This window comes from Gopherus evgoodei, chromosome 23 (assembly GCF_007399415.2).
Source record: "Gopherus evgoodei ecotype Sinaloan lineage chromosome 23, rGopEvg1_v1.p, whole genome shotgun sequence".
In the NCBI taxonomy this organism is placed as follows: Eukaryota; Metazoa; Chordata; order Testudines; family Testudinidae; genus Gopherus; species Gopherus evgoodei.
The window spans coordinates 15645217-15659404 of NC_044344.1; the positions used below are offsets into that span (position 1 = coordinate 15645217).

Genomic DNA, 14188 nt, shown 5'->3' on the forward strand with positions numbered 1-14188 from the left:
CAGGGTAAAAAAGTGAGTAAAAAAGCATTGAAACTATTCAATACCAGTGTAGGTTAAGAAAAAAAGAGGTTTTTAGTGAGTTTGAGTAAGGGAGAGGATGGCAAAGGCTTAGTTTGGTAGGCAAGTAAATAATAGAAATTTTTGAGATAAATGTAAAAGGTGTATTAAATATCAGGGTGGGTTAAGAGAAAAGTTAAATAATATTGAAAACTAGGTTTATAAAGGGAATTTACTAAGGCAAAACCTGTTTGGTAAGCACAGGATAAAAAAGCATTGAAACTATTCAATACCAATATAGGTTAAGAAAAAAGCATTTAAAAACTAGGTTTAAAAAGGGAATTTACTACGGCGGAGCCTGTTTGGTAAGCACAGGGTAAAAAAAATGAATAAAAAAGCACTGAAACTATTCAATACCAGCGTAGATGAAAAAAAAGAAGAGCCCCCTTTGCAACGGGCAAAGATAGACAGCACACGATGGAATGAAAAAAAAGAAGGAAAACAACATTGGCGCCAAAGTGTGGCGCTGACGGCCATTTTGAAAAAGAGTGTGTGCGTGTATGTGTTTGACTATGGGGGAGTGTTGTGTATGTTTGTGCTTGGTGACATGAAGAGGAAAAGAGAGAATTATGAAAGAATAGGGGGGATAAAACTTAAAGAAAAAGGAAATATATTAAAAACTAGGTTGAAAAAGGGAAAGGCAAAACCTGTCTGAAAGGCCCAGGGTAAAAAAGGGAGTGAAAACTATTTAATACCGAGGTAGGTTAAAAATTTGCTAAAAAAGGCATTAAAAGTATTCAATACCAATGTAGGTTAAGAAAAAACGAGGTTTAAAAGGAAAATTGACAAAGGCAAAGCCTGTTTGGGAGGCCCTGGGTAAAAACTATTGACTACCCGTGTAGGTTAAAAAAAAAAACATTAAAAACTAGGTTTAAAAGGAAAATTGACTGTGTAGTAAGCACATGGCCAGTAAATTTAAAAGAAAAATTGCCTGTGCAGTAAGCACAGGGTAAAAACTCTATTAAAAAGTGGCTAAGAAAAATACAATAAAGCTCAGGGTAAAATAAGAGAAAATTTTTACCTTTGCAGTCTTTTTGTAAATGAGGCAGCTTTTCTGGTTTAACCCTAGTAAATAAAACACATTAAAACTATTCAATACCAATGTAGGTTAAGAAAAAAGCATTTAAAAACATTAAAAACTAGGTTTAAAAGGGGAAATTTACTAAGGCAAAACCTGTTTAGTAAGCACATGGCCAAAAACTATAAAGGGGTACTAAGAAAAAAGCATTTAAAATGATTAAAAACTAGGTTTAAAAAGGGAATTGACTGAGGCAAAGCCTGTTTGGTAAGCACAGGGTAAAAAAGTGAGTAAAAAAGCATTGAAACTATTCAATACCAGTGTAGGTTAAGAAAAAAAGAGAGGTTAAAAAAAAGAACAGGACAAAGAGCAAAAATAGAGAGCACATGGTGGAATCTGAATGAGACAGAGAGAAGCAGGCAGAGTCTGTTTAGTAAGCACAGGATAAAAAAGCATTCAGAATCAGGGTGGGTTAAAAGAAAGAACAAGACAAGAAAGAGAGCTCCCTCTGCAAAGGGCAAAGATAGAGAGCACATGGTGGAATCAGAAAGAGAGCGAGAATTCTCACCTTTGAAGTCTTTCTGTAGAATGAGGCAACTTTTCTGGTTCAGACCCTCTCACACTTGTTATCAATTCCTTTGGATCGGCCCAATCAGAGGTGGTTTTACAGCAGCGTCATAGAATTCATTTTCCTGAACCAATCCTAGTGTCCCAAGATTTTAAACAAGAGCCAGCTCCCTCCTTTCCCCCCTCCCCTCCTCTGTCCCCCTCCCTTTTAACTGTTTTTTTCTTATCTAAAGAAACAGACCCCCAGCATTTTCCAGCTACGTAGCCCTTTTACAAAGGGGTTTTTATAAAAGTTAAAACCATAAGCTTTTAGTAATACACCATTTTTAACACATGTTAAAGTTACCTTAGTTTTGCAAAGGAATAAGAGACATCCCTTTTGTATGTGTTGTAATAAAAAAATATGCAGAAGCACCCCAGGTTAATAGTAACAAACAATTTATAAACCCCTTATTTTGTAAACCAGTAAATTAGAAAGACAAAGAAGTAAAGCGCCTGTTAGCAAAGCAGCCTCTGTGAGTTAGTGGATCAGAGATAAGAAGGCTGCTTCTGACCCAAGCTTTTTAACAAACACATGTTAAAGTTACATTAAGTTTTGCAAGGGGATAATGGCTTAAAAAGACAAACCTAAACCACATTTCTTTTACATTTGTGTTGTAATAAAAAAGAGCAGGCAGAAGTACCCCAGGTTTTTAGTAACAGACAGTTAAAAAAACCCTTATTTTGTAAACCAGTGGATTAGAAAGACAAAGAAGCAAAGCGCCTGTTAGCAAAGCAGCCTCTGTGAGTTAGTGGATCAGAGATAAGAAGGCTGCTTCTGACCCAAACTTTTTAACAAACACAAGTTACAACTACATTAAGTTTTGCAAAGGGATAATGACTTGAAAAGACAAACTTAAGACACAACCCTTTTGTATGTGTTGTAATAAAAAATTATGCAGAAGCACCCTAGGTTTAAAACCCCAGGTTTTTAGTAACAGACGGTTTATAGTCCCCTTATTTTGTAAGCCAGTGGATTAGAGAGAAGAAGAAGATTGCTTCTTTCCCCACTGTTTAACAAAGAGAGGTGAAAGGCTTTTAAGGGAATAAACAAAAGACATGCCTAAATGAAGACACATTTCTTTATTTACCCCCCTTGACACAAGTGTTTCAGTAAAAAAGAGCAGGCAGAAGCACCCCAGGTTTTTAATAACAAACAGTTTATAAACCCCTTATTTTGTAAACCAATGGAATAGAAAGACAAAGAAGCAAAGTATTTTGTTAACCATTGGATCAGAGAGAAGAAGATTGCTTTTTTACCTGCTTTTTAACAAAGAGAGGTGAAAAGGAATAAACAGTTGAAAAGACAAGCCTACCAGAAGACCCATAACCTTCATTTAGCCCCTCAGGCACAGGTGTTTCAATAACATGCAAGTCCGCAGAAACAACCCAGGCTTAAAAACACAGAAAACCTGTTTATAAAAGTTTTTCCCTAGGTTTAGGCTAGCACTGGTCATTTTTTAGTAAGGACAGCAGGCTTTTGCAGCAGAGCAGCTGTCAGCAAAAACAGCCTCTGTAAACCAGTAAATCAGAGATAAGGCGGCTGCTTCTTTGCCTGTTTTTTAACACATACAAGTGAAAGTTATATTAAGTTTCGTAGAGGACAACACTCTTTTTTAGTAAAAACAATGTGAAACTGCAGCAAAGCGCCTGTTAGCAAAGCAGCCTCTGTGAGTCAGTGGATCAGAGATAAGAAGGCTGCTTCTGATCCAAGCTTTTTAAAGTTACATTAAATTTTGCAAGGGGATAATGACTCGAAAAGACAAACCTAAGACACAACCCTTTTGTATGTGTTGCAATAAAAAATTATGCAGAAGCACCCTAGGCTTAAAACCCCAGGTTTTTAGTAACAGACGGTTTATAGTCCCCTTATTTTGTAAGCCAGTGGATTGGAGAGAAGAAGAAGATTGCTTCTTTCCCCACTTTCTAACAAAGAGAGGTGAAAGGCTTTTAAGGGAATAAACCCTTGAAAAGACATGCCTAAATGAAGACACTTTTCTTTATTTACCCCCCTTGACACAAGTGTTTCAGTAAAAAAAGAGCAGGCAGAAGCACCCCTGGTTTTTTAGTAACAAACAGTTTATAAACCTCTTATTTTGTAAACCAGTGGATTAGAGAGAAGAAGATTGCTTCTTTCCCCACTTTCTAACAAAGAGGTAAAAGACATGCCAAAATGAAGGCATTCTCCTTTGGTATAGGTGTTTTAATAAAAAAAAGAGCATGCACAAACAGTCTAGGGTTATAAAAGTAATGTATAGTGACCAAAAAAAAATAATTTTCCCCTAGGTTTTAGACTAGCACTGCTTATTTTTTAGTAAAAACTGTGAAGCTGCAGCAGAGCCCTGTTCTGCTCTTATCTAAACAACCAGGACCCTGTAACAAAAGCTGAACAACACATACTAGAAACCATTTTAAAGGAGGGCTTTAAACTAGGTTCGACGGGGCAGGTGAGCAAACACCCCACAGGTAAGTGGGGAACAAGACCTGGGAGATGGGTCGGAAACAGGAGGGAGCATGGGCTATAATGGCAGAGAGAAAGGAGGGTCAGGGCAAAGCTGGGAGGCAAGATCAAACCAGTATCTTAGATGCCTATATACAAATGCAAGAAAAAGCAGTCTCTGTGAGTTAGTGGATCAGAGATAAGAAGGCTGCTTCTGACCCAAGCTTTTTAACAAGCACATGTTAAAGTTACATTAAGTTTTGCAAGGGGATAATGACTCGAAAAGACAAACCTAAGACACAACCCTTTTGTATGTGTTGTAATAAAAAATTATGCAGAAGCACCCTAGGCTTAAAACCCCAGGTTTTAATAACAGACGGTTTATATTTCCCTTATTTTGTAAACCACTGGATTAGAGAGAAGATTGCTTCTTTCCCCGCTTTTTAACAAAGAAAGGTAAAAGACATGCCAAAATGAAGGCACAGTCCTTTGGTGTAGGTGTTTTAATAAAAAAAAGAGCATGCACAAACAGTCTAGGGTTATGAAAGTAATGTATAGTGACCAAAAAAAAAAAATTTCCCCCTAGGTTTTAGACTAGCACTGCTTATTTTTTAGAGCCCTGTTCTGCTCTTAGCTAAACAACCAGGACCCTGTAACAAAAGCTGAACAACACATACTATAAACCATTTTAAAACGTGTTTTTTTGAAGTAATGTCTAAAACCCCCTCTTTTTAACGTATTAAATACATGAAATAACAAACTTACTTGAAGACACATTTCTTTATTTGTAGGGGTATTTCAATTAAAAAAAAGAGCATGCAGAAGCATCCCTGACCTAAGCCCACAAAACCCTTACTAAGAAAAAGTCCCCCCCCCGTCCCCCCAGGTTTTTAGTGTGAACCACTTGAAACAGCCTTTTGAAGGTAGTGGATTAGAAAAGAAGACCCCTTTGAAAAACAGGCTACCTGAAGACACTTTTTTTGTTGTTGTTTTTTTGGTATTTAGCCCCCTTGGCATAAGTGTTTCATTAAAATGTAAAAGAGCAGGCAGAAGCACCCCAGATTTTTAGTAACAGATGGTTTATATACCCCTTATTTTGTTAACCATTGGATCAGAGAGAAGAAGATTGCTTTTTTACCTGCTTTTTAACAAAGAGAGGTGAAAAGGAATAAACAGTTGAAAAGACAAGCCTACCTGAAGACCCATAACCTTCATTTAGCCTCTCAGGCATAGGTGTTTCAATAACATGCAAATCCGCAGAAACAACCCAGGCTTAAAAACACAGAAAGTTTTTCCCTAGGTTTAGGCTAGCACTGGTCATTTTTTAGTAAGGACAGCAGGCTTTTGCAGCAGAGCAGCTGTCAGCAAAAACAGCCTCTGTAAACCAGTAGATCAGAGATAAGGCGGCTGCTTCTTTGCCTGTTTTTTAACACATACAAGTGGAAGTTATATTAAGTTTTGTAGAGGAGTAAACACTTTAAAAGACAAGCCTATATAAAGACAGAGCCCTTTATTTAACATTTTTACATGCGTGTTTTAATTAAAAAGAGGGCTTGCAGAAAACACGCCAGAGTGGAAACCACAGAACCTTAGTAACAGCTAGTTTATATCCTCCTTATTTTGTAATCCAGGGGATCAGAGAGAAGTTTATTTTCCTTCCCATATATTTGAAGCATTATGTTTTGTAAAGTTTATTATGAAAAAGCAGTATTGCCTGAGCTGTAACAAAACAAGGCCCCTCTTAGAGATATTTTGTAGAAGTTTAGTGAACTAAAAGGTTTAAGATACTAGCCTGTTCTTTTAAAAACAGTGTTTTTAAAGTACCAAAACAACAACTGGGTAAGAATATGAAAACTGGCAATTGAGGGGAGCTTATATATGTTTTAATTAGAAAAAAAACAACAACCACGCAAGATTGCTTTTTAAAGGTTTACCAGAGATATGGAGCCCTCCTCACCCCCGCTCCACACACACACACACACACACTCTTTTCTCCTCCCCCCGCCACCCTTCCCCTTTTTTTTCTTCTTTTTTTAAACTGTTTTTTAAAATTTAAACCAAGGACAAACTTTTTTTTTTTTTTAAAAGCCAGGGCCACAGAGATCAGGCCATGTGGGTAAGAAAGCTGTCCACCGCTTTTGCCCCTAGAGCTAAATGTTCCTGGGTTAAACAGAGGCACTGCAGTGCGTATTCCAGCATGATGATGATATTTAACACACTTTCCATACACAAAGCACTGCTAATTTCTTTAATTTTACAATTCACATCATCATGCTAGGTTACAGTTTGCATAAAAATGTTTTATAAAAACAAAACAAAATATATTTTCTAGGGCCTTAGACAAGGTAATAATTAACAATATTGTAACTATTGTTTTGCAGTCCTTGCTGCAATGTATCTTTTAGCTTGTTGTTTTTAATATTTCTGATAGGCCGTAAGATGGGGGGAGATAATACCTCATAAAGTAAAAAAGTGCTTTCAAACAATAAACGTTTGCCCATGCTAAAGCATAACAACTTACACAGACAGGCTGCCTACAAAACTGTTTCACTGAAAAAGTTATCAACATGCCCCCTAAAACTCAGAACAGCTTTCTTACCCGCATGGCCTGATCTCTGTGGCCCTGGCTTTTAAAAAAAAAAAAAAGTTTGTCCTTGGTTTAAATTTTAAAAAACAGTTTAAAAAAAGAAGAAAAAAAAGGGGAAGGGTGGCGGGGGGAGGAGAAAAGAGTGTGTGTGTGTGTGTGTGTGGAGCGGGGGTGAGGAGGGCTCCATATCTCTGGTAAACCTTTAAAAAGCAATCTTGCGTGGTTGTTGTTTTTTTTCTAATTAAAACATATATAAGCTCCCCTCAATTGCCAGTTTTCATATTCTTACCCAGTTGTTGTTTTGGTACTTTAAAAACACTGTTTTTAAAAGAACAGGCTAGTATCTTAAACCTTTTAGTTCACTAAACTTCTACAAAATATCTCTAAGAGGGGCCTTGTTTTGTTACAGCTCAGGCAATACTGCTTTTTCATAATAAACTTTATAAAACATAATGCTTCAAATATATGGGAAGGAAAATAAACTTCTCTCTGATCCCCTGGATTACAAAATAAGGAGGATATAAACTAGCTGTTACTAAGGTTCTGTGGTTTCCACTCTGGCGTGTTTTCTGCAAGCCCTCTTTTTAATTAAAACACGCATGTAAAAATGTTAAATAAAGGGCTCTGTCTTTATATAGGCTTGTCTTTTAAAGTGTTTACTCCTCTACAAAACTTAATATAACTTCCACTTGTATGTGTTAAAAAACAGGCAAAGAAGCAGCCGCCTTATCTCTGATCTACTGGTTTACAGAGGCTGTTTTTGCTGACAGCTGCTCTGCTGCAAAAGCCTGCTGTCCTTACTAAAAAATGACCAGTGCTAGCCTAAACCTAGGGAAAAACTTTCTGTGTTTTTAAGCCTGGGTTGTTTCTGCGGATTTGCATGTTATTGAAACACCTATGCCTGAGAGGCTAAATGAAGGTTATGGGTCTTCAGGTAGGCTTGTCTTTTCAACTGTTTATTCCTTTTCACCTCTCTTTGTTAAAAAGCAGGTAAAAAAGCAATCTTCTTCTCTCTGATCCAATGGTTAACAAAATAAGGGGTATATAAACCATCTGTTACTAAAAATCTGGGGTGCTTCTGCCTGCTCTTTTACATTTTAATGAAACACTTATGCCAAGGGGGCTAAATACCAAAAAAACAACAACAACAAAAAAAGTGTCTTCAGGTAGCCTGTTTTTCAAAGGGGTCTTCTTTTCTAATCCACTACCTTCAAAAGGCTGTTTCAAGTGGTTCACACTAAAAACCTGGGGGGACGGGGGGGGGGACTTTTTCTTAGTAAGGGTTTTGTGGGCTTAGGTCAGGGATGCTTCTGCATGCTCTTTTTTTTAATTGAAATACCCCTACAAATAAAGAAATGTGTCTTCAAGTAAGTTTGTTATTTCATGTATTTAATACGTTAAAAAGAGGGGGTTTTAGACATTACTTCAAAAAAACACGTTTTAAAATGGTTTATAGTATGTGTTGTTCAGCTTTTGTTACAGGGTCCTGGTTGTTTAGCTAAGAGCAGAACAGGGCTCTAAAAAATAAGCAGTGCTAGTCTAAAACCTAGGGGAAAATTTTTTTTTTTGGTCACTATACATTACTTTCATAACCCTAGACTGTTTGTGCATGCTTTTTTTTTATTAAAACACCTACACCAAAGGACTGTGCCTTCATTTTGGCATGTCTTTTACCTTTCTTTGTTAAAAAGCGGGGAAAGAAGCAATCTTCTCTCTAATCCAGTGGTTTACAAAATAAGGGAAATATAAACCGTCTGTTATTAAAACCTGGGGTTTTAAGCCTAGGGTGCTTCTGCATAATTTTTTATTACAACACATACAAAAGGGTTGTGTCTTAGGTTTGTCTTTTCGAGTCATTATCCCCTTGCAAAACTTAATGTAACTTTAACATGTGCTTGTTAAAAAGCTTGGGTCAGAAGCAGCCTTCTTATCTCTGATCCACTAACTCACAGAGACTGCTTTTTCTTGCATTTGTATATAGGCATCTAAGATACTGGTTTGATCTTGCCTCCCAGCTTTGCCCTGACCCTCCTTTCTCTCTGCCATTATAGCCCATGCTCCCTCCTGTTTCCGACCCATCTCCCAGGTCTTGTTCCCCACTTACCTGTGGGGTGTTTGCTCACCTGCCCCGTCGAACCTAGTTTAAAGCCCTCCTTTAAAATGGTTTCTAGTATGTGTTGTTCAGCTTTTGTTACAGGGTCCTGGTTGTTTAGATAAGAGCAGAACAGGGCTCTGCTGCAGCTTCACAGTTTTTACTAAAAAATAAGCAGTGCTAGTCTAAAACCTAGGGGAAAATTATTTTTTTTTGGTCACTATACATTACTTTTATAACCCTAGACTGTTTGTGCATGCTCTTTTTTTTATTAAAACACCTATACCAAAGGAGAATGCCTTCATTTTGGCATGTCTTTTACCTTTCTTTGTTAAAAAGTGGGGAAAGAAGCAATCTTCTTCTCTCTAATCCACTGGTTTACAAAATAAGAGGTTTATAAACTGTTTGTTACTAAAAAACCAGGGGTGCTTCTGCCTGCTCTTTTTTTACTGAAACACTTGTGTCAAGGGGGGTAAATAAAGAAAAGTGTCTTCATTTAGGCATGTCTTTTCAAGGGTTTATTCCCTTAAAAGCCTTTCACCTCTCTTTGTTAGAAAGTGGGGAAAGAAGCAATCTTCTTCTTCTCTCCAATCCACTGGCTTACAAAATAAGGGGACTATAAACCGTCTGTTACTAAAAACCTGGGGTTTTAAGCCTAGGGTCCTTCTGCATAATTTTTTATTGCAACACATACAAAAGGGTTGTGTCTTAGGTTTGTCTTTTCGAGTCATTATCCCCTTGCAAAATTTAATGTAACTTTAAAAAGCTTGGATCAGAAGCAGCCTTCTTATCTCTGATCCACTGACTCACAGAGGCTGCTTTGCTAACAGGCGCTTTGCTGCAGTTTCACATTGTTTTTACTAAAAAAGAGTGTTGTCCTCTACGAAACTTAATATAACTTTCACTTGTATGTGTTAAAAAACAGGCAAAGAAGCAGCCGCCTTATCTCTGATTTACTGGTTTACAGAGGCTGTTTTTGCTGACAGCTGCTCTGCTGCAAAAGCCTGCTGTCCTTACTAAAAAATGACCAGTGCTAGCCTAAACCTAGGGAAAAACTTTTATAAACAGGTTTTCTGTGTTTTTAAGCCTGGGTTGTTTCTGCGGACTTGCATGTTATTGAAACACCTGTGCCTGAGGGGCTAAATGAAGGTTATGGGTCTTCTGGTAGGCTTGTCTTTTCAACTGTTTATTCCTTTTCACCTCTCTTTGTTAAAAAGCAGGTAAAAAAGCAATCTTCTTCTCTCTGATCCAATGGTTAACAAAATACTTTGCTTCTTTGTCTTTCTATTCCATTGGTTTACAAAATAAGGGGTTTATAAACTGTTTGTTATTAAAAACCTGGGGTGCTTCTGCCTGCTCTTTTTTACTGAAACACTTGTGTCAAGGGGGGTAAATAAAGAAATGTGTCTTCATTTAGGCATGTCTTTTGTTTATTCCCTTAAAAGCCTTTCACCTCTCTTTGTTAAACAGTGGGGAAAGAAGCAATCTTCTTCTTCTCTCTAATCCACTGGCTTACAAAATAAGGGGACTATAAACCGTCTGTTACTAAAAACCTGGGGTTTTAAACCTAGGGTGCTTCTGCATAATTTTTTATTACAACACATACAAAAGGGTTGTGTCTTAAGTTTGTCTTTTCAAGTCATTATCCCTTTGCAAAACTTAATGTAGTTGTAACTTGTGTTTGTTAAAAAGTTTGGGTCAGAAGCAGCCTTCTTATCTCTGATCCACTAACTCACAGAGGCTGCTTTGCTAACAGGCGCTTTGCTTCTTTGTCTTTCTAATCCACTGGTTTACAAAATAAGGGTTTTTTTAACTGTCTGTTACTAAAAACCTGGGGTACTTCTGCCTGCTCTTTTTTATTACAACACAAATGTAAAAGAAATGTGGTTTAGGTTTGTCTTTTTAAGCCATTATCCCCTTGCAAAACTTAATGTAACTTTAACATGTGTTTGTTAAAAAGCTTGGGTCAGAAGCAGCCTTCTTATCTCTGATCCACTAACTCACAGAGGCTGCTTTGCTAACAGGCGCTTTACTTCTTTGTCTTTCTAATTTACTGGTTTACAAAATAAGGGGTTTATAAATTGTTTGTTACTATTAACCTGGGGTGCTTCTGCATATTTTTTTATTACAACACATACAAAAGGGATGTCTCTTATTCCTTTGCAAAACTAAGGTAACTTTAACATGTGTTAAAAATGGTGTATTACTAAAAGCTTATGGTTTTAACTTTTATAAAAACCCCTTTGTAAAAGGGCTACGTAGCTGGAAAATGCTGGGGGTCTGTTTCTTTAGATAAGAAAAAAACAGTTAAAAGGGAGGGGGACAGAGGAGGGGAGGGGGGAAAGGAGGGAGCTGGCTCTTGTTTAAAATCTTGGGACACTAGGATTGGTTCAGGAAAATGAATTCTATGACGCTGCTGTAAAACCACCTCTGATTGGGCCGATCCAAAGGAATTGATAACAAGTGTGAGAGGGTCTGAACCAGAAAAGTTGCCTCATTCTACAGAAAGACTTCAAAGGTGAGAATTCTCGCTCTCTTTCTGATTCCACCATGTGCTCTCTATCTTTGCCCTTTGCAGAGGGAGCTCTCTTTCTTGTCTTGTTCTTTCTTTTAACCCACCCTGATTCTGAATGCTTTTTTATCCTGTGCTTACTAAACAGACTCTGCCTGCTTCTCTCTGTCTCATTCAGATTCCACCATGTGCTCTCTATTTTTGCTCTTTGTCCTGTTCTTTTTTTTAACCTCTCTTTTTTTCTTAACCTACACTGGTATTGAATAGTTTCAATGCTTTTTTACTCACTTTTTTACCCTGTGCTTACCAAACAGGCTTTGCCTCAGTCAATTCCCTTTTTAAACCTAGTTTTTAATCATTTTAAATGCTTTTTTCTTAGTACCCCTTTATAGTTTTTGGCCATGTGCTTACTAAACAGGTTTTGCCTTAGTAAATTTCCCCTTTTAAACCTAGTTTTTAATGTTTTTAAATGCTTTTTTCTTAACCTACATTGGTATTGAATAGTTTTAATGTGTTTTATTTACTAGGGTTAAACCAGAAAAGCTGCCTCATTTACAAAAAGACTGCAAAGGTAAACATTTTCTCTTATTTTACCCTGAGCTTTATTGTATTTTTCTTAGCCACTTTTTAATAGAGTTTTTACCCTGTGCTTACTGCACAGGCAATTTTTCTTTTAAATTTACTGGCCATGTGCTTACTACACAGTCAATTTTCCTTTTAAACCTAGTTTTTAATGTTTTTTTTTTTAACCTACACGGGTAGTCAATAGTTTTTACCCAGGGCCTCCCAAACAGGCTTTGCCTTTGTCAATTTTCCTTTTAAACCTCGTTTTTTCTTAACCTACATTGGTATTGAATACTTTTAATGCCTTTTTTAGCAAATTTTTAACCTACCTCGGTATTAAATAGTTTTCACTCCCTTTTTTACCCTGGGCCTTTCAGACAGGTTTTGCCTTTCCCTTTTTCAACCTAGTTTTTAATATATTTCCTTTTTCTTTAAGTTTTATCCCCCCTATTCTTTCATAATTCTCTCTTTTCCTCTTCATGTCACCAAGCACAAACATACACAACACTCCCCCATAGTCAAACACATACACGCACACACTCTTTTTCAAAATGGCCGTCAGCGCCACACTTTGGCGCCAATGTTGTTTTCCTTCTTTTTTTTTCATTCCATCGTGTGCTGTCTATCTTTGCCCGTTGCAAAGGGGGCTCTTCTTTTTTTTCATCTACGCTGGTATTGAATAGTTTCAGTGCTTTTTTATTCATTTTTTTTACCCTGTGCTTACCAAACAGGCTCCGCCGTAGTAAATTCCCTTTTTAAACCTAGTTTTTAAATGCTTTTTTCTTAACCTATATTGGTATTGAATAGTTTCAATGCTTTTTTATCCTGTGCTTACCAAACAGGTTTTGCCTTAGTAAATTCCCTTTATAAACCTAGTTTTCAATATTATTTAACTTTTCTCTTAACCCACCCTGATATTTAATACACCTTTTACATTTATCTCAAAAATTTCTATTCTTTACTTGCCTACCAAACTAAGCCTTTGCCATCCTCTCCCTTACTCAAACTCACTAAAAACCTCTTTTTTTCTTAACCTACACTGGTATTGAATAGTTTCAATGCTTTTTTACTCACTTTTTTACCCTGTGCTTACCAAACAGGCTTTGCCTCAGTCAATTCCCTTTTTAAACCTAGTTTTTAATCATTTTAAATGCTTTTTTCTTAGTACCCCTTTATAGTTTTTGGCCATGTGCTTACTAAACAGGTTTTGCCTTAGTAAATTTCCCCTTTTAAACCTAGTTTTTAATGTTTGTAATGCTTTTTGCTTAACCTATATTGGTATTCAATAGTTTCAATGCCTTTTTATTCACTTTTTTTACCCTGGGCCTCCCAAACAGGTTTTGCCTTTCCCTTTTTCAACCTAGTTGTCAATATTATTTAACTTTTTTCTTAAACTAGCCCTTCAAAAACAAATATTTCCTTTTTTAAAAAGTTCTCTCTTTCTATTCTTTCATAACCAGCCTCTTTTCTTCAATAACTTACCTCTTCTTTCAAATTTCCTTTTTTTCTCTAAACCTTACTCAAACTTCTTTTTTCCCTTTACACTCTTCTTTCAACCTTTTTCTCTCCATGTACACAAGCACATACACACACAATACCTTCCCTAGTCAAACACACACACACACACTTTTTCAAAATGGCCGTCGGCGCCACACTTTGGCGCCAATGTTGTTTTCTCTCTTTTTTTTTTGATTCCATCGTGTGCTGTCTATCTTTGCCCGTTGCAAAGGGGGCTCGTTTTACAAAAAGACTGCAAAGGTAAACATTTTTTAATTTTACCCTGAGCTTTATTGTATTTTTCTTAGCCACTTTTTTATAGAGTTTTTACCCTGGGCTTACCGAACAGTCAATTTTCCTTTTAAACCTCGTTTTTTCTTAACCTACATTGGTATTGACTGGTTTTAATACGTTTTATTCACTTTTATTACACTGCCTTAGTACATTTTCTTTTAAACCTAGTTTTTAAATGCCTTTTTCTTAGTACCCCTTTATAGTTTTTGGCCATGTGCTTACTTAACAGGTTTTGCTTCAGTCAATTCCCCTTTTAAACCTAGCTGTATTGCTTTTAATATTAAAAAGCTTTTCTTAACCTATGTTGGCATTCAATAGTTTCAATCCCTTTTTATTCACTTTTTTACTCAGGGCACCCCAAACAGGATTTGCCTTGGTTAATTTTTTTTAAACCTAGTTTTTAAGTATTTCTTTATAGTTTTTGCTTATGTCCTTACAAAACAGGTTTTGCATCACTTAATTATCCTTTTAAACTTAGTTTATAATGTTTTTCTCTTAACCTACATTGGTATTGAATAGTT

General features: G+C 36.6%; 2 long non-coding RNA genes across 5 annotated transcripts; one reads left to right on the forward strand and one right to left on the reverse strand.

The window, feature by feature from the left end:
- Positions 1 to 1081: 1081 nt before the first annotated feature.
- LOC115639025 lies at positions 1082 to 5601 on the reverse strand. Of its 2 annotated transcripts, none has more exons than XR_003997573.1 (3): positions 5316 to 5601; positions 1644 to 1778; positions 1082 to 1122 (listed from the first exon to the last, which is right to left on the reverse strand). It is a non-coding gene; the product is annotated as an uncharacterized LOC115639025 (long non-coding RNA). The 2 variants fall into 2 exon arrangements; XR_003997574.1 differs by lacking the exon at positions 5316 to 5601 and adding an exon at positions 2998 to 3514.
- A 1755-nt stretch (positions 5602 to 7356) lies between these two features.
- On the forward strand, positions 7357 to 11880 carry LOC115639015. Of its 3 annotated transcripts, none has more exons than XR_003997565.1 (3): positions 7357 to 7642; positions 11184 to 11318; positions 11840 to 11880. It is a non-coding gene; the product is annotated as an uncharacterized LOC115639015 (long non-coding RNA). The 3 variants fall into 3 exon arrangements; XR_003997567.1 differs by lacking the exon at positions 7357 to 7642 and adding an exon at positions 7653 to 8075; XR_003997566.1 differs by lacking the exon at positions 7357 to 7642 and adding an exon at positions 9619 to 9964.
- Positions 11881 to 14188: the final 2308 nt, after the last annotated feature.